This window comes from Trachurus japonicus, chromosome 9 (assembly GCF_045865225.1).
Source record: "Trachurus japonicus isolate A0001 chromosome 9, Traja_1.0".
NCBI lineage: Eukaryota > Metazoa > Chordata > Actinopteri > Carangiformes > Carangidae > Trachurus > Trachurus japonicus.
Window position 1 is genome coordinate 6,638,730 of NC_140915.1, and position 25,383 is coordinate 6,664,112.

At 43.1% G+C, this 25,383-nt stretch overlaps 1 pseudogene across 1 annotated transcript in view; it reads right to left on the reverse strand.

Annotated features, from left to right (window-relative positions):
- Window positions 1-8,077: 8,077 nt before the first annotated feature.
- The window catches only part of znf608 (zinc finger protein 608), an 84,554-nt pseudogene continuing 67,248 nt past the window's right edge, over window positions 8,078-25,383 (reverse strand). Inside the window, exons 8-10 of the transcript XR_015036619.1 lie at window positions 24,469-24,616; window positions 23,063-23,119; window positions 8,078-8,609 (exon numbers count right to left, since the gene is read on the reverse strand). The product of XR_015036619.1 is annotated as a zinc finger protein 608 (transcript). The remainder of the gene's footprint in view (window positions 8,610-23,062; window positions 23,120-24,468; window positions 24,617-25,383) is intronic.

Here is a 25,383-nt window from a genome sequence, read left to right on the forward strand (position 1 = left end):
TTTGTTTTAAAACCGGAAGTGATGAAGGCGACGCTGACACGTCACAGCGTCACCTGGCGGCCGGAGGTGGAACTGCAGCTGCAAACAGAAAACTGTCACTTTCAACTATTGATAAATATCAGTTATAAGTTACGTTTTATTTGTGTTCCTATATATATTTGGATTATAATCTACGTTATATATTTTAATAATAGTATTGTATTATTGTAATACTTGCAATATCAACCAACTGTAAGTGTTTTGTGCATTTTTACAGGCTAATGAAACTACCTCATGCAGTTTTAAATTAGCAATCAAAGGAAAAGCAGGGGGAAAGAATACTATTATTTGATCAATTCAGATTATGTACGTTCAGAATTTGGATATTAGTTAAATTTTTTCTACCTTGTATATTTTCTATCTATATATTTTTTATAAACTGATCACATTAGTTTACAGTGGTTGCAAATATTAATTAGTCTTAATTTGTCAAATGTTTATAGAATTTGTATATACTACATTTAATGGATATGAATGATTTCCAGAGGAAACCACAGTATATACAGTATTACTGTAAATTATTAAGTAAGACAAATATTAATTTAAAGAGAAAGAAAAAACTGGAAAATGTTGCAGATTCCAATTTTCAGCAAACTAATATGGAAAAGTACATGAACTCATATTTATGACATGTTATCTGTATCTGTTAAGATAGAATCCTCTTGTATTTCCACATTTTATAGGTTTTAGAGTTACACAAGTATAATAATAATGAAGTCAACACTTTTCCACAGATCATTGAAACATTTTCGAGGGGGAAAAAAAGACAAACAAATATATATAAACATCCTTTAATCATGATTGCCAAACATATGAATTAAGGCATATACAGTATAAAAAAGCAACAGCAGGTTTCATGTTTATACGATTTTTCAGTGTGTTATTAAATGGATACACCGGGTGGATGAACTGAACAAACCAAGCAGCCTTTATAAGACAACACTGTGTCTTCCAAAAAAGTTGACAGCATTTTGTAAACAGAGTTCATAGCACTATATTCAAGTAATAGAATGATCACTGATACGATGCAGGTAAGGTGTTGTGTAAGTGAGGCAGAGCAGCTGATAGACGACGGTTCATCACCACAGTGGTTGTAGTTTAAAAAAAAGAAAAAACTCACTCTGTCGTTGGACGTTAATTATACACTGAGTACCATAGACGTCGGAACTAGGGGTGCGGGGGGTGCGGCCGCACCCCCTCCCACCCGCCCCTCCCGCACTCCACCAGCCTCCCTATATCCACAGAATTAGGTTTAAAAAAAAAAAAAATAAAATAAAATCTGAAAAAACTGAATTTGTCTGACTTACACTTATCTCATATAACGCAGATCTATGCTTTTGATGTGATATACAGCCTGCCTGGCTCCATACAGCAGCCTGGCATCTGGCGTATGGAGTCAGGCTGCTGTAGCGCTCCACTCCCACCATTTCAGTAGAAAACGCTGTAGTGCATACTCAGGCCTGTGTGGAGTGTGTGTGGCGCTGTAGCGCTGCCACACATAAACACCAACGACAGAGAAGAAGACAGAAAGCTTCCCCGCAGTATTCAAACTCCAGACATTACAAGTGGATTAAATGTTGACTGGGAGTCGTGTCAGTGCAAATATGACGGTCGATAATGATTCAACGGGCGAGATTCAGCTGCAGTGTCCGAGGGACCGAGTTAGTTAGACGCTGTTGTTAAGTTACGTCCATAGACTGTTGCTAGGCTACACAGCGGTGTGTCTCGGTACAGGTAGAGCGGTGGGGATATGACATCATCGTTTCAGAAAAGATCCGTTTTGGGTGTTTTCGGACCACAAATGTGCAATGCTTCATAAAAGAAAAGTCCAGGTGCTTCAGCTGGCCTTTGAGAGAGATTGGACCCGGAAATGTCCAACCCAGTGGAAAGACGCTGTTCTTTAATGGCCACACTCGCCGCATGCAACTCTTCTAAAGGTAACGCTAAGCCTCATTTAATGCATTTTGCCCGCCGTGGCATTGTTTATATTGTTTAGGCTATATCTTAAAGCTGAGTGTGGGTTTGTCCTGTCTGAATGTATGCTGCATCTGGCTGTGTGGTCTAGTAGCTTCAGTTGTTTCAGTGATGCGCAATGGCTGCGTGCGTGCGTGCGTAAAAGAGAGATGGCACACTGCGTGTGTGTGTGTGAGTGAACGAGGGAGCGAGGGAGCGGGGGGGGGGGGGTGATTTTCAGACAACGTCCGACTCTCCCAACAAAAATCCCGCACCCCCTCTCAGAAAATAGTTCCGACGTCCATGCTGAGTACGTTTCTTTTTTCTTTTATTTCAACGTATAGGCCTACTTGAACGCAGCATCAGGGCTCACAGTTTCAACGCAGCATCTGGTGGCCACACTGGATTGTACTGTGCATTCAGTATCACCTAGTTAACTAACTAACTAATTAACTAACTACCGTAACGAGGCCATGTTTGTTTTGACACAACTAATTAGAGAAGTAGCTTGTGTAGCTAGCAGCAGCTGGAAACAGTATAGGTGCAGCATTGTATTGAAATAGTGTTGGTAAATTGATACAGATGGATGATCTTTGATTATATAAACTGCAAAAACTAATTTTTAGGATTTATAATTTCGCTCTATGTCTCAGGACGTAGTGACTGCAAAACTCGGATATCGCAAAATTATCGTATCGGCTAATATCATGCGTATCTTTCAGTGATTCAAACCGCTAATGAACATTTTTCTAGCGATCATTATAGGTGGCAGTGTACTAATAGGCTACGACATGTTTGTATCAGACGAACAATTTTGTCGTGTCCAGATGGGACGACCTTCAAAATGGTTTCACCCAACAGCAGGGTTATTAGCCTATATTTAGGACATTTTCAGTAGTTTTTCAGTTTTCAGTTTAGTTTTAGGTAGGCTAGTTCAAGTTCAAGTTATTTGGCAGTTTCCGTTTAGTTTGTTCTTAGTTTTTAGTCTCAGTTTTTCAGGTATCAGGAGGATCACATTCGTACAGGGCTGTGACGTTTCCTTCCTGCAACTTTTATATTTCTAGCGAATCATAAAATGCATGCTAAGCTAAGCTAATCTTCTTCTTGCGGTAGCCTATGTGGCGGCCAATATCCTCTCTGCTGCCCCCTAGTGGAAGCAGCCGGTTAACACAGTGAACAAGGGAAACAACAATCTGCAATTCAGTTTAGTTTTAGTTTTGCACTGTTCATCCTGGTTTTTATGAAGTTTCATTCTTTCAAACATGTCATTTTTATTGTTTTGGTTTAGTTTAGTGTTTGTTTTAGCCTTTGTTTCCCGTTAACGACAATAAACCTGCCCTCTAATGGTCTGAACTAAAGACTCCGGCGGTCGACTGTGGCCCAACTGCTGCTACCTCAGTCCAGATCGAACAGAAAGAAGACGTGGTTTCGGTGCAGGTCAAGTTTTGGTCGCAACAATTTAACGACCAGAAAACAGATTAATATGAATCTGACAGTGCTGAATGAGGCGAAACGTTTCTAAGAGGTTCAGAAGGTTTAGAGAAAGAGAAATACTGCATTTTATTTTGGTCTCAAATGTGTCGACTCGTCACATCTGTGTGTGTGCAAACACTGTCAAATCCATGTTGTGGTTTTGTGTTTTTTGTTCCGGCCACGTAAAAATCACTATAATCATCAGCGTTCACACACGTTTAGCAGCTTCAAACTTCACAGTCTCACACGTGACCAGTTGAAAAAGACGAATGTTTCACTATAATAACAGCCTGGAAAACCCACAGCAGTGATCAGTGGTTCGGATGTTGAAGACAACGAGCAGCACCAGAGTTTAGGGTTTTTGGAGGTGAAATCTGTGTTTAGTTGGCGTTGACTCTGGAGACGTATAGTATGGCAGTGGTGGTATGGCACCCGACCGTCCTGTCTATCAGAGGCTCTGCAGTGAGCTAGTTACTGTAGCTTGTAGTAGAAGGCATGGGAGCAGGGGCGGGGCAAAGGATTATGGGATTCCAGATGGGGACGGCTCCCCCCCGCTGGGATCGCTGCAGGTTGAAACGTGGCCGTGGGCGTTTTTACTTCCAGAGGACAATTCCAGTGTCATCGGTTTCTACTACTGAACTCCAGCAGTTTTCTATTGTTATACTCAACTTGTTTTTGTTTTCTATTTTTCTACAATCCTACATGTTATTCAAATTAAATATCAAGAAAGGAAACAGTCTCATGTTATGACTTGAAGTCTGAATTTAGAGAAATGCACAAAGCCTGTATTCAGAAACTGAGCCTTAAACAAAGAAGAGTTCCTGCACACATAGCCAACGTTTCGGTACTAGACCTTTTTCAAGCTTGAAAAAGGTCTAGTACCGAACAACTAGACTATATTACCGAAATATTTTGCGACGTTTCGGTACTAGACCTTTTTCAAGCTTGAAAAAGGTCTAGTACCGAACAACTAGACTATATTACCGAAATATTTTGCGACGTTTCGGTACTAGACCTTTCTCATGCTTGAAAAAGGTCTAGTAACAAACAACTAGACTATATTACCTAAATATTTTGCGACGTTTCGGTACTAGACCTTTTTTAAAGCTTGAAAAAGGTCTAGTACCGAACAACTAGACTTTATTACCGAAATATTTTGCGACGTTTCGGTACTAGACCTTTCTCAAGCTTGAAAAAGGTCTAGTACCGAAACGTCGCAATATGTTCTGCAAGTTGTGTGCGAGAACTCTTCTTTGTTTAATCGTCATCCTCCGACGCACCTGCCAAGGAAATACTGTAGATGCACAGATTTTTGCTTTTTCAGAAACTGAGCCATAAAACCAGCCGTCAGGACTTCCTGTCACTTTGTGATGTCACAAAGGAGCCACCTAAAGCCCCGCCTCCTCACCCTTGGACCCACCATCCAATTACTTTGCAGGATTTGGTTTCTCTGAGTGTTTTAGCTGAGAGAGAAGATGGAAAAACTACACTGAGATGGTTTTTTTCTTCTTTTTTAGATCAATCCTTCAAAATAAAAGCACAGGAGGAGGAGAAGGAAATCTGGAGCTGAAATCTTTTTGTCAGTGTGAACATTTTTGGCAAGTTCACTGTCGTACCTGAGCAAACAACTGCTGTGGAGATCTGTATCCTCACTAGTGTGTAGATGTTAGAAAACACTGGAACTGTCCTTCAGGAGTTTGTAATGGACACGTCATCGACCTCTCGTGTCCAAAGAGAATCACAATCACTCTGGTCTCCACAGCCTGAGCCTCCTGGTTCATATCTGAGACCGACTGAGGTCGACCAAACCTCACCGGAGCTTTTTCAATCACATCCCATGATCCGTTCTCCTCAGCAGGTTGTAAGTTATGGATTTGTAGATGTTTTCTTTTCTTTTTCTGAACACTATCAGGGGGTGTGTGGTTTTATCTCCATGACAAAGGCTGTTTTTATCTGCTGATAAGAATCATCTGAAAGCTGCAGAGCTGCGAGAACAAAACCTTGTCGGTTGTTTAAGACGGAGATAAAAAAAGAAAAGCACAACAACCACAACAACTGAGCTACAGTGTGAGGAACGGGTCAAAGGTCAACTTCCCGTGGAGAACGGCATCTTAGACCAAAGTTCGAGTTCACTGTGCACTAACATCAGTTCAGATCCGTTGTTGGCAGATTGTAATAACCAGGAGGAATTTTTTCTGCCAGTAAAAAGCAGCAGGATGTCGAGATACTTCACTGTACACTTGACTGCACGTCTCCACGGTCGTTTCCACTCAGTCTCAGATATGAACACAACAGTGATGAGGGGCACAGACTGGAGAGACTCACTCACTGACCGTTTGCTCCCACATCACCTGAACGCAGCAGCGTCGCTAGGCTACAACGTTCAGACGACTAGGGTTGGGCATGGTTTGAATTTTGACAATCCGTGTATCATTCGTTCTTTGCATTTTCAATTGGCTACCAAAAATCAAAAAATTAAAGAGTGGCAGATTATTTTATCATTTGTTTTTTAATCTAACACAAAAACACGAGTGAAGGTTTTCCATATTGCAATTTTAGGCTTAGATCAAGAATGCAAAATGGAAAAACGGGCCACAGGACAATTATGTATTGTTTAAACATGTGACTCTGAAGGAGGAAGACATGACAACTGAAAAGATTAGCAGGATCTTCCAGGAAATAAAATATTTTCACCAATCGTGGTGGCTACTAGCAAGCTAACATATCTTTGCTAACGCTCGTTACCAAACTTCCGCCAAACTACCAAACGCTGATTATCAAAACTTCTGACCATTTCCTATTTTTGATCTGATATATGAAAAACCAGACTTGTATTAGTTTTTTGTGTTACATTATAAAAAAAATAACGAAATAACCAGTCACTTTTTCATTTTTGATTGTCAGTTGAAAATAGAAAAGAGCAAATGACACACAGATTTTTACCGGTTATGGTTCCTCGCGATTTCTAGGCCTATTCTATTCAGAGGCGGGGTCAAAAAAGTTTGTGCCGGTCTACTGGTTTTTACTGGACTGCAAACCAAAGACGAAGCGCAAATTTAAAAAAATGTTCAGGAACTGTTTAGGCGAATCGAAATTAAATCTTCTTAAAGAGATAGTTCAACATTTTGTCAAAGTGGCCCATTGCCATAATTCCTATAGTCATAGCAGTAGGTTTGTTACCTTTAATTGTTGGTGCAAGCTATTTTTAGAACGGTGGAGCAGAGCCGCGAGCTGCTCAGAGCTACGCTACGGAGGCTCATTATGGGATTTCTTGGTTTCCCTCATCAAACTCATCAAATACACAATCCAACAACTCCAAAACGCTCTGGTGGACAAGTTGTGACCTGCACATTCACCACGCTATGAGATAACACAACGTTACCAGACAGAGTTGTTTTAGAGGGAAATACAGAGACTGTTTGCTGAAAAACTGTCCCTGAAGGCAACACGCATCAGCGGTTTTGCATGAATTTCCCTCTAAAACAACTCTGTCTGGTAACGTTGTGTTGCCAAAAAACAATTGGCACTAACTTGAATGACCTTGATCATGTTTATCAGGTCAGAGCCATTCAGAGGGCAAGGGCCATTCTGGCAAACCCTCTCCACCCTCTTCATGCAGAGTTTCGACTCCTCCCATCTAAGAGGAGGTACACGTTCCCTTGTCAGGCCAAATCAAACAGATATTTAAAATCCTTTGTCCCATCTGCCGTTAGATTCCTTAATACGCTGTAGGCGAACCTGTTGGGAAGGATGTACAGTACTGTAATCTGTGATGACTATATGTATTTATATGTATTTATTGTGTCATGTGTGTGCTATGTGAGCTCTACTGTGTTGAACTTTTGCTGCAAACCAAATTGCCCTTCGGGGACATTAAAGATTTTCAAATCAAATATCTCATAGCGTGGTGAATGTGCAGCTCACAACTTGTCCACCAGAGCGTTGTGGAGTTGTTGGATTGTGTGTTTGATGAGTTTGATGAGGGAAACCAAGAAATCCCATAATGAGCCTCCGTAGCGTAGCTCTGAGCAGCTCGCGGCTCTGCTCCGCCGTTCTAAAAATAGCTTGCACCAACAATTAAAGGTAACGAACCTACTGCTATGACTATAGGGATTATGGCAATGGGCCAATTTGCCAAAATGTTGAACTATCCCTTCGACGTTTCCGGTAGAATTAAAATGTTCGATCCGGTTCTGTTTGATTCTTGATCCTCGATGCCCAACCCCTCGTGACAACATGGTGGTGGTTCTGTTTGTGCTGGTCCGGTCCGGTTCCCCCTGCTCTGGCCGCCGCCCCCCCTGCATGGCTGATGGAGATCAACATAGATACGATAAAGCATGTTAGTGCTCGGGCCATGAATCTGTACAGAATATATACACCACTGGTTCCTACATGGCACTGGGCAGGTCGATGTGAAGGTTTACTCTCACATAAAGACAATACAATCAACATGGTTACGCTCAAGTACAGGTTAGTAATACAAATGTAGCGTCAGCACTATGGAGGGAGGAGGACCACTTCAATAATCATAATGAGAATAATAAGATAATAATAGACTTTTTAGCTTCCTAATGCTGTTCCCCCAATAGAAGTTCTTTTTTTTAAATAAAAAAAAAACAAAAAATAAAAACGATCAACACTATCGGGATAAAGTCAGAAGTTCTTCATCATCATCATCATCATCATCAGTACATTCAGTCATATCATCGATTCGTCGCCATAATACACTACGATAAATGTGCATCTTATAAAGTTGGGCCGAGTGCGCCGCAGGTTTTTTTTCGTTTCACGCACGATGCCAAAACTCTGCAAAACTGAAAGCTTGAAAAGTCTGTTGTGGTGGATTTGTACAGGTAAGCTCCTCCTTCGAGAAAAGGTCCCGGTCCTGGTCCTGATCCTGGTTCCCGTTCACCTGTGTGTCCCCTCCGCCGGCACGGCACATCTGTCTCCTGGATGACGTGTTATAAAACAGGTGGTTTTTCATTATTAGTAAGAAATGAAAAGAGGTTTTGTTCTGTTTTTGTCTGTTCTCTGCCTCTCAGCGAGGCGAAGCTTATTCAACACCATGGAATTGATGTCTGATAAATCTGCCGTTCCTCATGTGAGACGTGGTCACATGGTCCACTATTTCTTCCCTTCGCCCTCTGTGGAGACAAGAGGAGAAACCGTCAGAGATAAATAAATAAATGAATAGATAAATAAATAAAAACCAGAGGAGGCTCAGGCCGGGTCGACTAATCACAGGTTCGATATCTCGTGTCCTTGGGAGAGAGACACAGAGACCTAAATTGCTCCTGATGGTCGGAGCTGAGCCTTTCTCGGCTGCCCATGCAGCGCCGTCAGTGTGTGTAAATGTGTGAACAAAGAGGTAAATTGTAAAGTGCCCGGGGATAAAAGCTCCGTATAAAAGCAGCAGCCATTCCCCATTTACCAGTCGTTTAGCAGGTTTGAAAGAACAAGTGATTTCCAGCTCCAGACGACACAGACAAAATGTTTCAGACTCGCAGGTGTTGATCTGCAGCGGAGCGGGGAAATAACACGACGACGTGTTTCTGTCAGAATTTACCACCACGGTCAAATTAACACTCATCTCATCTACTGCCACATCGTTCTGCAGCAGAGGAAGGAACTCACAAACCAAACACCACAGCGGTGCAGCGGTTAGCAGCCACCACTGCACTCGGTGTACGGTGGCCCTGAGAGCTCAACTCACTGCAGCTTAGGAAAAACACATGCGTAAGATAGAAACGTGATAAAAACTCTTCAGTTAAAAACTTCAGTTTCATCAGTTTGACAAAACCTCCCCACACAACAGGAAGTATCTCTTCTGTCCAATACACACAGGAAGCTTCACTTTTCAATCAAACAAACTAATGCTACTGCCACAATTGTTAGATTTCATCAATGAGACCAACATGTATCTCCTAAAAATAATTTAACCAGCTGGTGGTAAACCTCTAAAAACTTGCGGGTAAGTTAATTAGCGATCGTTTTCTCCCCCGGGATGACGACGAAGGTTGGCCGGCCGAGCAGCTCTCCAGACCGGCTGCTGCCTCTGTGATGTCCCGGTCGCTGCGCATCTTCACTTCTCCGAAAAACATCGGAGCAAACTTCTAAACAGTCGTCATTTGGATAAACTGGCCGTATATTTGGGATTTTAAAGGGACAACGAGGAGTTTCTATTTGGTTATAAAAAAGTCTCATGTTAATGTGGATGAATCTACGTTACCACTTGTTAATGGGCCCATTTTCGATAAATATATCGTTTTGTCTCTATCGTTATTTTGTTATTATTAGTGGTGGTGGAAATGCTGGGCGAGCCGACCAGAGTTTCTTTACTTTCGGTTTCGTGGCGAGTCATGAGAATAACGCCGCCGAATCGCCGTTTATGGTGGGAACTACGACGGTATGTGATCGTCTTCCAACCTCTGACTTTAATTCTTGATGAATGAAAACATGAGTCTGTCTTGCGCCGGTCAAAGAATTTCACGGTGCGGAGGCTCATAAATGTAGTGTGGAAACACTTCGCTTTTCCAAAACTCCTCGTTGTCCCCTTTAACAGTTACTTTCTCGCATGAAAAAATATTAAAACTTAATAAAGTTACATAATAACAGCGCTAGAGCGGGAAATAAAACAGCTTTTCGCCTGTTTTACAGCTACCGCTACCGGTTGCTCCGAAATGCATTCTGGGAAACTTGTATACTTGTATGCATACTGCGGTGTGAACGGCGTCGGTCTGCTGAAGTAGCAGACTGAATCCCACATTCAGTATGCAGTATACAGTACTAACGCAGTATGTAGTAGGCAGTACGGTAGTATGCAGTTTCGAAAATAGCCATGGTATTGATCACGTGTGCTGTTAGCTTAGCATTAGCCTTTAGCCTGCTCCGTCACCACATCTCAACATTTTCCGATACCGAGTCACTGCTTGGAGGACGTATTTCTAACCTTTTGTGTTGTTAATACAACAATAACTGGAGTTGTCATGTTGCTTGAAAGTATTTTGTTAGTTAGTCAGCAGCCTAGTTCCATTTGTTTATATCTGTAACCATGGCAACCCAGAGCTGGTGCATTCTGGGAAAGTAGAGGCTGCCATTTGCAGTGATCAGCTACGGATGTGACCTCTCAGTTGACAGCTCCGCCTTCTCCGCCTTTCTTTCTCTCTGTTCTTGGCTAAAGCAACGTTTGTAAGTATTCTTCAGTATGTAACATTGAGACGTTACTCATTTTGAATTTTGTTGTTGATTGTGTCAGCTAAGATGTTGATTAGCATAAGCAAGGCCCAGTTAGCTTTGTTAGCTCTATTGTATTTATCACATGTTGTGCTGTTATATTAGCCAAGTGTGCTAGCTACACTGATATTCTGTATCAGATTTGTTTAATAAGTGTTTTACTGTATTCTGTTGCAGTTTCACAAATATCTCAAGTAAACTTCATGGAAGTAACAAAGCTGTCTCCTGGAGTTCTTGGGACTGTTTAGCTGAGTGGAACATAGTCCATGACAGTGAAAAAACGGCAATACAGCTAACGAGGGACACAAGGATTGCCATTCTACGGAGCAACTCAATAACAAGAGATAAGCGGCTAACACTACAGCTTCGAGACAGCTTCACATTAGCTTTCTTCTCCTGATATTGAAAACGCAGTGAGTCACAATGTCACAACGTAGCAACAGTAAAAAAGAAAATGAAGATAACCAGTCTGAGGCAGTACGCTCAAGGAGCAGTCGCTCATCTGGTACATCGTCCAGCACAAAGATTAGCATGGCCATCGCCAAAGCTAAGGCAAAAGCCGAAGCAGCACAAGCTAGAGCGGCACATTCACAAAGAGAAATTGAACTTAAAGTAGAGCAAGCACGTATTCAAGCCAACCTTGATGCGTTAAATGATGAAAAAGAAAAGGATGCTGCCATAGCAGAAGCTAATACTCTCGTGGCCGGTTTACAAGATATGGGCTTTGAAGTACGCAGTGAGGCTAACAGCCTGGTTCTCCAATCTGTCAAAGACGAGCGCGTTGCCGCCTACGTGTCGGCCCAAGCCAGCCTATGCAGCAGGGGTCTATCCGTTGGAAGAGGGAACGACAGTGCTTCGTTAACGCTTCATCCTCCACCTCCTCAACCAACCAATGTTATCCCTTCAACACCCCACCCACTCAATGCAAGTCAAACGCAAGATGCTGTTTCGGCCGACGTTAAGCCACACCCGGTTCTTCAGGCCTCTCAGACCAGTGGGGCACCGCCACAACAAAGCTTCAATCAGCCCCTTAACTCCTCTCCAGATCTTCAGCTTCGTGGAAGACGTCCGCAACAGAACTTCAAGCAGGAACCCTCCTCTCCTGCGCACCAGCCTGTTCACAGGACATCTTATGGAGCCAGCCATGATCATTCTGCATCGAGTGGAGACCTCATCAAATACCTTGCTCGCAATCGCCTGGTGACGTCAGGCCTCACCACATATGATGACCAGCCAATGAACTATTGGGCCTGGAAATCATCGTTTCTAAATGCTATCGCCAATCTAGACATGTCCGCCGCAGAAGAACTCGACCTCCTCACCAAGTATCTGGGGAGAGAGTCGGCAGAGCAAGTTAGACGAATAAAAACAGTCAACATCAGGAATCCAGCTACTGGACTGTACATGGCATGGGGGCGCCTCGACGAAATATACGGCTCACCAGAGGCCGTCGAACAAGCTCTGTTCAACAAACTAGAAAACTTTCCAAAGGTTACAACAAAGGATCCACAGAGACTCAGGGATCTAGCCGATCTCTTGTCAGAGCTACAAGCCGCCAAGGAAGACGGCTACCTCGCAGGCTTGTTGTACTTGGATACCTCCAGAGGAATTAGGCCTATCATCGAGAAACTCCCATACAACATACAAGAAAAGTGGCTTTACTTCGGGACAAGATACAAACAAGAACATTCTGTTAGTTTCCCACCTTTCTCCGTGTTGGTAAACTTCATCTCCTCGGAGGCAAGAGCACGTTCAGACCCAAGCTTCAACCTCTTCACACAAGCTCCTGCAGAGAGAAAGGGCAAGTGGGAGAGACCCGTGAAGACATCTGTGAATGTTCACAAGACGCAGGTCTCAGGTGCTACTAAAGCTGAGTCTAGAGAAACTACAGAACGAATCGATCCAAACAAACACTGCCCTCTACACAAAAAGCCCCACCCTTTGAGGAAGTGCAGAGGTTTCCGTGAGAAGAGCATAAATGATCGTAAACAGCTTTTGAAAGAGCATTACATCTGCTTCCGCTGTTGCTCCTCCACAGAGCATCTTGCAAAGAACTGCACCGCTGAGATAAAATGTACAGAGTGTGAGAGCACCGCTCATGTGACGGCACTTCACCCCTATCCACCTACCTGGAAATCTAAGTCGTCCCCTTCTACTTCAGAGGATGGCGGGGAGGAGGACAAAGCGGACAGCCAGGAGGTCAAGTCGACGTGCACGCAGGTATGCGGTGAAGGATTGAGCGCCAGAGCATGCGCTAAGATCTGCCTCGTCAGCGTGTTCCCGAACGGATGCAGAGAGGAGTCCAAGAGAATGTACGCCATATTGGACGAGCAGAGCAATCGCTCCCTGGCACGGTCAGAGTTCTTTGAAGTCTTCAAGATCTCCGGAAGCTCCTACTCATATACACTCAAGACCTGTGCGGGGCGTACAGAGACGGCGGGGAGGAGAGCTATCGGTTACTCAGTGGAGCCAGTGGATAAGGGAGTAAGCTTTCCTCTGCCTACACTCCTCGAGTGCAACCAAATCCCTAACGTCCGCGCCGAGATCCCTACGCCAGACGCAGCTTACCATCATGCCCATCTGAAGCACATCGCCGACAAGATTCCGCCTCTGGATCCGGACGCCAAAATACTCCTCTTACTGGGCAGAGACATCCTACGGGTCCACAAGGTCCGAGAGCAGATAAGCGGCCCAGGAGATGCACCGTTTGCTCAAAGGCTTGACCTAGGATGGGTCGTCGTTGGTGATGTGTGCCTTGGAGGCGCTCATAAACCACTCGAGGTGAGAAGCTACAAAACGACCATCCTGGAGAATGGTCGTGTGAGTCATCTTCAGCCATGCAACAACCACATCACAGTGAAAGAGATATTTGGTCAAGCACCTAAACATCAACATTATCCAGCACCAACTTCCACCTGCGGCTCAATGACGCTCATTGGGGACTGCTTGGGGCAGACTGTCTTCGCTCGTACTCCAGACGACCACAGACTCGCTCCATCCATGGAAGATCTGGAGTTTCTGAGGATAATGGAAGCTGGGTGCTATCAGGACAGCTCCAAAAGCTGGGTCGCACCATTACCCTTTCGGTCGCCGAGACAGCGACTGCCCAATAACAGGAAACAGGCGTTCGACCGTCTTGTCTCACTCCAGCGCTCATTGGAAAAACGTCCACAGATGAAAGCTGACTTCCTAGAGTTTATGGAGAAGATGCTCAAGAAGGCGCACGCAGAAGTTGCCCCGCCGGTGCAGCCTGGACAAGAGTGCTGGTACCTGCCCCTGTTCGGGGTGTATCATCCCAGGAAGCCGGATAAGATCCGTGTGGTCTTCGACAGCAGCGCGTCATGTGAGGGAGTATCGCTCAATGATGTTTTGCTCACCGGCCCTGACCTTAATAACAGCCTGCTAGGTGTCCTTATGAGGTTCAGGAAGGAGCAGGTGGCGATCACCGCTGACATCGAACACATGTTCCACTGCTTTGTCGTGAAGGAGGACCATCGTGATTTTCTCCGCTTCCTGTGGTATAGGAACAACGACCCAACCTCTGACATCGTGGACTATAGGATGCGGGTCCACCTTTTCGGGAACAGTCCCTCGCCTGCCGTTGCAGTGTATGGTTTGCGACGGGCAGCTAAGGAAGCAGAGGCTGACTATGGCAGCGACGCAAGAAGATTCGTCGACCGTGAGTTCTACGTCGATGACGCTTTAAAGTCCTTCAGCACAGAGGAAGAAGCCATCAGCGTTCTTGGGCGAGCACAGAAGATGCTTGCAGCTTCTAACCTCAGGCTACACAAAATTGCTTCAAATCGACCTGCAGTCATACTTTACTTTATTTGTTTATTTGACTGGGACATCGCACATCAATGTACATATAAGAAACATGTAAATGTGCCGGATTATAGCATCGATGCTAATTTCCATCCGGAGTCCCAGGACATAAATACAATACAGTAACAGGGGAACACAGTTACACAACATGACAAGTAGACAACAAGGTAAAAAACAGGTCAGATACTCAAGCCAGTAATGGAACCTGGACAGTTTGGGAAATAAAGTGCAAAGTGCTGGGCCAAAGTGAAAGGTGCTAAAGTGCAGGAGTACATGGGTACCAAGTTGTATTGCACGGTGCCCTAAAGTGCACTCAGTTTAAAGTGCCAGGTGTATTGCATAGTATAGCGCATCGGATTAAAGTAAAAAGTAAAAGAGAGAATTAAAGAATGACATGGTATATATACATATACATTCGCACATAATAACTATACCTCTATTAATTCAGACATGCCGCTCACAAACATTCGCACATAATATCTACCAAGCTGTACCATTGCACACACAACGGCCATAGCCATACAACTGCGAACATGTCTAACTCGAGTTACACATGTTTACAGGTGCTCACAAGTTTGTTTGTCTAATATCCAGTCTGTGAGTTGTGCTTTAAAGGTCCTAAAAGTCGGACACTCTCTAATATTGATGGGTAACTTGTTCCATTCTAAACATCCTTGGACTGATAACACGTTTTGAGAGAATGTTGTGCGTCTGAATTGTACCTCACAGTCCCCTCTTGTGGTAGCTCTGGTTCCTATATTCCTTTCTGGTTGTTTTTTTATATACTCGTTTAGGGGCGGTGGGTACAGGCCGTTTAGAGATTTGTAGATCGCACATACATGTTTAAAGAATTTAAGATTGTTGAAACTAAAAAAATTATATTTTGTCAGGATGTTGCAGTGATGATACGAATGTGTTCTTTTGTCGAGTACCTTAAGGGCTCTCTTGTACACTTGTTCGATTGGTCTAAGAGTCGTGGCTCCTGCGAAAGACCAATTTGTGAAACAATAGTTAATATGGGAGAATATCATACAATGTAGGTAGGCTTTAGCAGCACCAGTTGTTAGGAAAGGTCTAATTTGTTTGTAATTTTGGAGGTTGAATTTAATGGTGTTTACAACCTTTTTAATGTGAGTTTTAAATGTAAGGGTTGGGTCCAATGTCACCCCGAGGTACTTAAACTGTTGTACGAGTTCAAGCTCCTCACTCCCTAAGAACACATTCGATCTCTCTGCATTGACTGGTTTCTTGGAAAAGAACATACACACTGTCTTTTTGGTGTTCACAAGCAGACATGAATCCTGCAACCAGCCTTGGATCCTGGTTAGTACAGTTGACAATACTTGTGCAGCCTCTTTTGGAGTTTTACCGTGAGTTATAATAACAACATCGTCTGCATACATCTGTGAATATACAGTACCACACACATCTGGCAGGTCATTTATGTAGAGGGAGAACAACAGCGGCGCTAAAGTGGACCCTTGTGGTATTCCGACATGGCAATTACGACAGGCAGATTTAACACCAGCAACACTCACACACTGTTTCCTGTCCTGCAGGTAAGATTTAAACCACTGCAGAGTTGCGGGTGAGAAATTAAAATGACTTAGTTTGGACAGGAGGACTTGGTGACTGACCGTGTCAAACGCCTTTCTTAGATCTAAGAAGACTGCGGCAACACAAGAACTCCTGTCCAACACACTCTTTACCCTCTCAATAAAAAAACAGTTAGCTGACTCTGTAGAGTGACGAGCACGGAACCCGAACTGCATTGGATGCAGGGGGGTGTGGCTTTTGTCTAGATATTTGATGGTTAAGTCAGCTATCCATTTTTCTGCCACTTTTGAGATCACAGGCAGAATGCTGATTGGCCTGTAATTGGTCATGTCAGATCTAGAGCCGGATTTAAAAACTGGTGTCACTGTTGCCATTTTCCATGCTGATGGGACTGTGCTTTGTTCTATTGACATGTTTACCAGATGTGTGATAGGTTCGACTATAGATTGTAAGTTAGTTTTTAAAAAGTTTGTATCCAGTCCAAACACATCCTTGGCTTTGGAGCTTTTTAACGCTCTGATAATTTTTGCTACATCAGCCTCTGTGATTTTTTCTAGTTTAAAAATGGGCTGTGTATTATTAGTAAAATTAGTTAAACATTTAGGTTTAAAGGATTTTGTTAATTCGTATACTGAGTTTATAAAAAAATCATTCAGTTTACTGGCTAGGGTAAAGGGGTCCTTCACCAGTGTTCCATCAATTTTTAATTCCAGCTCTTTATCATTTTTGTTGCTTTGTTTTCCCATTAGTTTATTCATGTGTTGCCAAACTTTCTTGCCATTTCCTTTTGCATTTTCAATTATTTTAATAAAGAAATTTGCTTTGGCCTTCCTTAGTTCGTATGTAACCTTATTTCTAATGTGCGTGAATTTCTGTCTGTCTGTTGTTAGACCAGAGTTTATTGAATGTTTCAGTAACTGATCTCTTTGTTTCATTAGTTTTCTACATGTATTATCAATCCAGGGTAGTGAAACTCCTTTCCTTTTCTTGTAAGTCCCTCTAGTGGCAAAGGAGTTCACTACCTCATTTATTTTTGTTTGAAATAAGTCACAGCTAGTCTCAAGGTCCCTGCATTGCGTGATGTTGCTCCAGTCGACCCTTTTTAGGGTTTCGACAAAGTTCTGTTCCTGACTTTTAGGTATGGTAGATATACATGTTTTGGGCCTGGGAGGTTTACCGAGACGCTGTTTTGTTAATTTTCTGGTAAAGAATATCATGTTGTGGTCTGATATCCCAGTTAGGAAGTTGTAGGTTTTGATAACTCTTTCAACTTTATTCGTAAACAGCAGATCTATTCTAGTTTTAGAATGATTTGTGATTCTGGTGGCCTCTTGTACAATCTGGGAGAGATTATATTGGTCTGTTAATTGTTTAAGGTTTTTTCTACATTTTTTGTCATCCCAGTTAATATTCAGGTCCCCAAAAACAATGACTTCTTTGTTAAAATTACAGACGTTAAAAACCAATTTTAGCTGATCATAAAAATCGATCTTAGCCGACGGATGGCGATACAGACAGATCAGGATGAAGGACATCTCAGATGATAATGTAACCTTTACCCCCACACACTCTAGTTGTACTTCCTCTGGCCATTTAATCTGTTCACATTGCAAGGTGTCTCTGATATACAGTAGGGCCCCCCCATGCTCATCAAAGCATTCCCATCCGAAGATCGATCCAAGGACGTCAACAGCCTAGATCTCTTCGTCGATGATTTGCCCATCCAACGTAGCCTTGGATTGTCCTGGGACATGTGTACAGACAACTTCATGTTTCAGATTGAAGACGACCACAAGCCGTTCACCCGCAGAGGGGTACTCTCAACCGTGAATAGCCTCTACGATCCGCTAGGGTTCCTCGCACCCGTCACGGTTCATGGAAGACTGATACTCAGGGAACTTACCACGCAAGCAGAGGACTGGGACTCACCTCTTCCCAAAGACATGGAGATCGAGTGGACTCGATGGAAACAGTCACTCCAAGATCTAGAGGGTCTCCAGATACCTCGTCCTTACACGTCTTTCTCCACCTCAGGCGCTCTGAGAAGAGAACTCTGTGTCTTCGCAGACGCATCAGTCAAAGCAATAGCAGCTGTGGCTTACATCAAGGTGACAAGCCACCAAGAGCAGACTGAGATTGGCTTTGTCTTCGGGAAGGCAAAGTTGGCCCCTCAGCCTGGCTTGACTATCCCGAGACTCGAGCTCTGTGCGGCAGTACTCGCCGTTGAGATTGCCGAGATGGTAGTCACAGAGATGGACACAATATTTGACAACATCACCTACTACACAGATAGTAAGGTAGTATTGGGGTACATCCATAACCAGTCAAGGAGATTCTATGTCTACGTACACAACAGGATCCAGCGAACCCATCAATCCCCTTGTTCCGGTCAGTGGAAGTACGTTCCAACGCACCTCAACCCAGCTGACATCGGGTCAAGAACTGTGACACCAGCTCTGCTTAGCAGCACAACGTGGCTCAAAGGACCAGCCTTTCTCCATGATGTGACTTTGCAGTCATCTGAGCTTCAAGAGACCTACGACCTTATCGATCCCGACGCCGACTCGGAAGTGCGTCCTCAGGTGGTGACAAGTCTCACTCAGGTTTACAGAGACGTGGTACCTCCACAACGCTTCGAGCGTTTCTCCAAGTACAGCATTCTCCTCACAGCCATAGCGCACCTCATCCATGTAGCTCGTTCCTTCGCCCACTCTACCCAGAACGGATGTCGGGGGTGGCACATCTGTCGCCCTACAGAAGAAGAGCTACTGAGAGCCAAAGTGTGCATTGTGAAGAGTGTCCAGAATGAGTGCTATACAGAGGAACTTAAGTGCATTAACTCAGGGTCCAACATTCCATCCTCTAGCAGCCTGTGGAAGTTGCACCCCACTATGGACCAAGACCAACTTCTCAGAGTAGGAGGCCGGATTGGACAATCAGGTCTGACCACGAGCGAGACTCACCCCATCATTATTCCTGGTCGGCATCATCTCGCGAACCTACTTGTATCACACTATCACGAAGCAGTGAAACACCAAGGGAGACATCTGACCGAAGGTGCCATTCGAGCAGCCGGGTTCTGGCTGGTGGGAGCTAAACGCTGCATCAGCAGTCTGCTTCACAGATGTATCACCTGTAGAAAGCTGAGGGGAAAGACCGAACATCAGCAGATGGCAGCCCTGCCAGCAGAACGGCTACAAGTAGCACCTCCTTTCACCTATGTAGGTGTCGACGTCTTCGGACCATGGGACATCGTCTCACGCCGCACAAGAGGAGGAGTCTCCAACTCCAAACGATGGGCTGTGATGTTCTCATGCATGTGTTCAAGGGCAGTTCACATCGAGGTAATTGAGGCAATGAGTTCCAGCAGCTTCATCAACGCCTTGAGGAGATTCTTTGCAGTCAGGGGCCCCGCGAAGCAGATCCGCTCTGACTGCGGAACTAACTTCATCGGTGCCTCCCGTGAGCTGGAGATGGACAAGACCAATCCAGGCTTCAACAGTGTGGAAAAGTACCTGGATACACAGAGGTGCACCTGGGTGTTTAACCCGCCGCATGCGTCCCATATGGGCGGCGCGTGGGAACGAATGATCGGCATCGCCCGCCGCATTTTGGACTGTATGCTGCTTGAGCAAAGGAAGTCTCACCTGACGCATGAGGTTCTGACGACGCTCATGGCCGAGGTAGCTGCAATCATGAATGCCAGACCGCTCATTCCCGTGTCATCAGATCCGGAATCGCCTCTCATCCTCACCCCAGCAATGCTCCTGACCCTTAAGACAGGTGCTGCACCTCCTCCTCCGCCAGGCAGCTTTGAGGAAGAGGATCTCTTCAGAGAGGAGTGGAAGCGGGTTCAGGGCTTAGCAGACATGTTTTGGAACAAGTGGAAACACGAATACCTCAAGACGTTGCAGCTTCGGCACAAGTGGCAAGGAAAACGGCCGAGCCTCCAAGAAGGAGACATCGTCCTCCTGAAAGATAATCAGGCAAAGAGAAATCAATGGCCTATGGGCATCATCACAAAAACCTTTCCAGGAGAAGATGGATTAGTTCGGAAAGTCGAAGTGGAAGTCGTCAAGGATGAAACCAGAAAGACCTTCTCTCGACCCATTACAGAAGTGGTTCTGCTTCTCTCTCCAAAGACTGATTCTGTTAAGTAATGTGGGTTCTTTAAAGACCCCAAGCGGGGAGTGTCATGTTGCTTGAAAGTATTTTGTTAGTTAGTCAGCAGCCTAGTTCCATTTGTTTATATCTGTAACCATGGCAACCCAGAGCTGGTGCATTCTGGGAAAGTAGAGGCTGCCATTTGCAGTGATCAGCTACGGATGTGACCTCTCAGTTGACAGCTCCGCCTTCTCCGCCTTTCTTTCTCTCTGTTCTTGGCTAAAGCAACGTTTGTAAGTATTCTTCAGTATGTAACATTGAGACGTTACTCATTTTGAATTTTGTTGTTGATTGTGTCAGCTAAGATGTTGATTAGCATAAGCAAGGCCCAGTTAGCTTTGTTAGCTCTATTGTATTTATCACATGTTGTGCTGTTATATTAGCCAAGTGTGCTAGCTACACTGATATTCTGTATCAGATTTGTTTAATAAGTGTTTTACTGTATTCTGTTGCAGTTTCACAAATATCTCAAGTAAACTTCATGGAAGTAACAAAGCTGTCTCCTGGAGTTCTTGGGACTGTTTAGCTGAGTGGAACATAGTCCATGACAGGAGTAAACAGCCATAACATGCTAACACAGTCGCTGCTTTAATTTCTGAAATTCAATGTATTTCCCTTCAAAATACAGTATTTGTGTCATTGCTCTCAGATAAAGTGGCGACACCATTAAACACAAGATTAGCCTACAATATCATGACAGTACCTGGTCAATATATAGACAAACATCATGACCATTTGTTTGATCAGCTGAGGAGATAATGAATTAATGATCTGAAAAAGTTTCTTTAGCTACTTCACATGACTCCTTCTTTCTTCTTTTTCTCTTAACTTCCTGTTCATCTGCTCTGCTTCACAGTAATTACCGTTCCCAGATAACTTCAGCCTCGCACCGCTGAGGTAATCATCACATTATGCTCTTTAACTTCCTGGCAGGAACCTGCTGCATCATTTCACACAATCAGACAAAAGGCAGTGATATATAACCTGCTCAGACATATGGAAAGAAAAAAAGAGAGCGCGGTGGGTAATGATCTCCTGGATTATAGTTTAAGCAACAAGGCGGCGGAGCTGTGATTCCCCGGAGGAGGAGGAGGTTTGGGTAGTATTAGATTTATTGACCCGGCAGACGGAGCGAGGACGAGACGAGACGATTCTCCAGCTCGTTTCGCTCACAGTTTGTAGTTTATTGGAGAAAATTTTAAGCCAATTCATTTTTTTTATCAGATGCAAAGTAAGTGGACGGTACAGAAGAAGATATTCAGCTCACTTCACTGAAACTGGCAAGTTACGTTTGGAAAACAGTCCAACAGTCCCACACTTGGGCTGAACCGGCTGCTAGAGCTTTTTATACGTGGTTGTGTGTTGGTTTTAGTAGGCTATATAAGAAAATAAAGGTTTAGTGTTACATTCACTTCTTTAAACCAGTGAATTATATAATAATCCTTTCATAACAGTGTCAGTTGACTGGTCATAGTTTTGTTACTCTCAATAGTAAAAAAAGAAAAAAGAAAATGGGACAACCACAAGAAATAAAAATGGAATAGGATTAAAAGTCTTTCTATGTGGTTTCCTATCAAAAAAAGTAGGCTAATGCAAGTGTAAATGTTGGCTAAGTTCTGCTGATGCTACGTAGGCTACCGAACGTTAGAATTAATAGCTGTTTACTTTCCAGTGTGGAACATCAAACTTTATCATTGCTGTTAAAAAATAACTCTATTTCTATTTTCTTTCACTTATTTCCCTCTACTGAAGTTAGCATGCTAACGAGTTAGCCCTGGTCCCACGGTCCGTTTCCAATACCGAGTCACAGTGAAGCTTCTGGTCTGCTCTGAAGAAGTAGCTGCTCTGATTAACGTAGCCTATTATAACATCTGAAACTCTCACTAAGAGAGTCAACACCTGCCAATGCCAATGCTAATGCTAATGCTACTACAGTAATGCTGCGTTCAAGAAAACTGGGAATTCTGATCTTCCCGACCTCCTCCTTGAAAAAGTGTAATCCAACAACATGTGTTATGTTAGAGCTCCCACTCGGCGAAGTCGGAGAAACAAATCTACTACGCGACTTCTTCGAGTATCACACAACTATCTGTACCCGTGCAGAACCACACGGTCATCGGTAAAGCATCAATTAAAATGCATGTAAATGCCAAAATACATTTAAACATTGTATTTTAATTGTTTTTGCACTGCAAGAACTCAAAATCTTTCCAAGAATATTTGTCTAATCTATCTATCTAATCTATCAATCTAAACTAATCTCTTTCCACTTAAAATAAGACTCATCACCTAAAAATTCACTTGGTTTTAGATCATTTTCACTTGTTTCAAACAAATTTTCAATTGAAATAATAATCATTTATAATAATTATATAATATATATAATAATTATATTAATAATATTTTTTGTGCTTGTAATAAGAAAGAAAAACTTGCTCCACTATCAGATTTTTCTACTTAATTAAAGTGGAAAATTTGCTTGAAAAAAGTAAAAAAAAGTGTCTAAAAACAAGCTACTTTTTAATGTGATGAGTCTTATTTTAAGTATACTTAGATTTATTTTGACTAGAAATAAGACAGATATTCTTGGTAAGATTTTGAATTTTTGCAGTGTGTGCCCTTTGTAAAGTTTTAACGCCTTGTTTTTGGTTATTCTGTCGTGCTGTGTCTCTTTGAAGTCAGAGTTTTCAGCTGAGAGATTCCGAGTTGCAAGTTGTCTCGAACGCAGCATAAGACCACAGACTACAAATAGTTCTTTAGATCCCCGTAGCTGAAGGTGATTGAGAGGCGTTGTGCCGTCACGGGGGTTCAGACGTACCGGTGTTAGCGTGTCCTGACACCTGCTGACTGGAGACCAGCGACCTGGAGCTCAGACCTTCAACACAGAGGAGAGAGAGACATTCACATTCAAGACATCCACATCGCCGTCGGACACTGAGCTGCTGTGTTTCTGTGTTTCTGCTGTGGACGATGAATCATTCATCAACGTAGAACTTTGTTATCTGATGCTTGAGGAGCTTTTTGAAATCAGACCTGGCTTTAAAACCTTTAAAAACTTTATTATTTTAGTGTTGTGCTCAAACATAAGTAGATCTCATTCCCTCCTTTCTTCTATCTATCTATCTATCTATCTATCTATCTATCTATCTATCTATCTATCTATCTATCTATCTATCTATCTATCTATCTATCTATCTATCTATCTATCTATCTATCTATCTATCTATCTGTCCATCCGTCCATCTGTCTGTCTGTCCGCCCCCTCTCTCTGTCTTTCTTTCTATCTACCCCGTTACTTTTTCTTTCTTTCTTTCTTTCTTTCTTTCTTTCTTTCTTTCTTTCTTTCTTTCTCCCCTCTCTGTCTGTCTTTTTCTATCTATCGATCTATCTATATTTTCTTTCTTTCTTTCTTTCTTTCTTTCTTTCTTTCTTTCTTTCTTTCTTTCTACCCCCTTTCTCTGTCTTTTACTTATTTCTATCTATCTATCTATCTATCTATCTATCTTGAATAATGAATAATACACAATGTTGATATCAGGGAACACACAAATGGTGTTGTTTGCAGAAAGTGAACTTTTACCTGCAAATTTGCAGTTTTTCACAGAAGGAAATTTAATTTCAAGCACCAAACTGTGAAGATTAAGTTAAAACAAATGTGTATTTTCTGTGGTGGGTGTTACTGTAAAATATGGAGTTCCTTAACAGTCGCGGAAAAAAGCTGCACAAATAGGCTATTTTTTTTTCAGTTTAAGAGGATGTACAAGCAAAGGGAAATTATATAAAAACAAGTAATAAAAAAGAATAGTCATGGATTTTTGATTTGTATATTTTGGCTGTAAACTGGTTCATTATTGTGGCTTTTCAGCTGATGTAAGCGTTTTTTTGGGGGTGTTTAAGAAAGGAGCAGGTATTATAAGTTTCACTTAATCTACTCTTTTCGAATCCCAAGACTGGAACGAATAAATAAAATGAAATGAAATCAAATTTTTGTTCTTGCTTCAGATCATTTTTATTTTTATTTTACAATCTCTTTTACTTGATTATCTTCTCTACTTCCTCTCTTCCTTCTCTGAAAGTGAAAGTTGAGCTGGATGTGAAGCTCAAAGGTTTGTTTGTGTTGTATCTTTTATTCTATATTTATTTATTTGTAATTATTCACTTAAGACACTCAAAATAAAGCCAGGAAAAGTAATGTGTGTGTGTGTGTGTGTGTGGCTGTTGTACCTTGGTAGATGTCGTACTGTCCTGACATCAGGTTGTAGCTCATACCCAGGTGTGTGTGATGGTGTGTGTGGAGGTGTCGGGCGAACGACACGTGGTTCCTCTCTCTCTCTGTCTCTCGCTCTCCCTCGGGGGAACCCTTCTCGCCAGGCTGCACACACACGCACATTAGGTCATTACCATCACAGTTCCTGATGAGACTGATGTGTGTGTGTTTTAAAGGTAAATTCATCCAAAACCACTGATGCGTGTTGCCTTCAGGGACAGTTTTTCATCAAGCAGTCTCTGTATTTCCCTCTAAAACAACTCTGTGTGGTAACGTTGTGTTATTATCTCATAGCGTGGTGAATGTGCAGCTCACAACTTGTCCACCAGAGCGTTGTGGAGTTGTTGGATTGTGTATTTGATGAGTTTGATGAGGGAAACCAAGTATTAGCCTCCGTAGCGTAGCTCTGAGCAGCTCACGGCTCTGCTCCGCCGTTCTAAAAATAGCTTGCACCGACAATTAAAGGTAACGAACCTACTGCTATGACTATAGAGATTATGGCAATGGGCCAATTTGCCAAAATGTTGAACTATCCCTTTAAGAATTATTTTACTGCCCCTGATCGGTCAGATAAAAATACCCACAACAGCGTCACTGATGTTACAGCTCAAGAACATGGCCGACTGGGCCAGATGTAAAAAATCAAGAAGAAGAAGAAGAGCAGCTGAGTAAAAAAGAGTAAAAAATAAAAAGTGGAAACAACCCGTCACAGTGTGAACCGTCCGTCTGGCTCTCGTCACTGGATAATTGTAAATCGGAGTGCGTTTCCATGTCGACCGGGAGTCTGGGCGCTGCAGTCGGATATGAAACTTAAGAGCTAATGCCTCTTAGAGGTCGCACAGCACATCCACATCTGCTCCAGATGTGAAGAG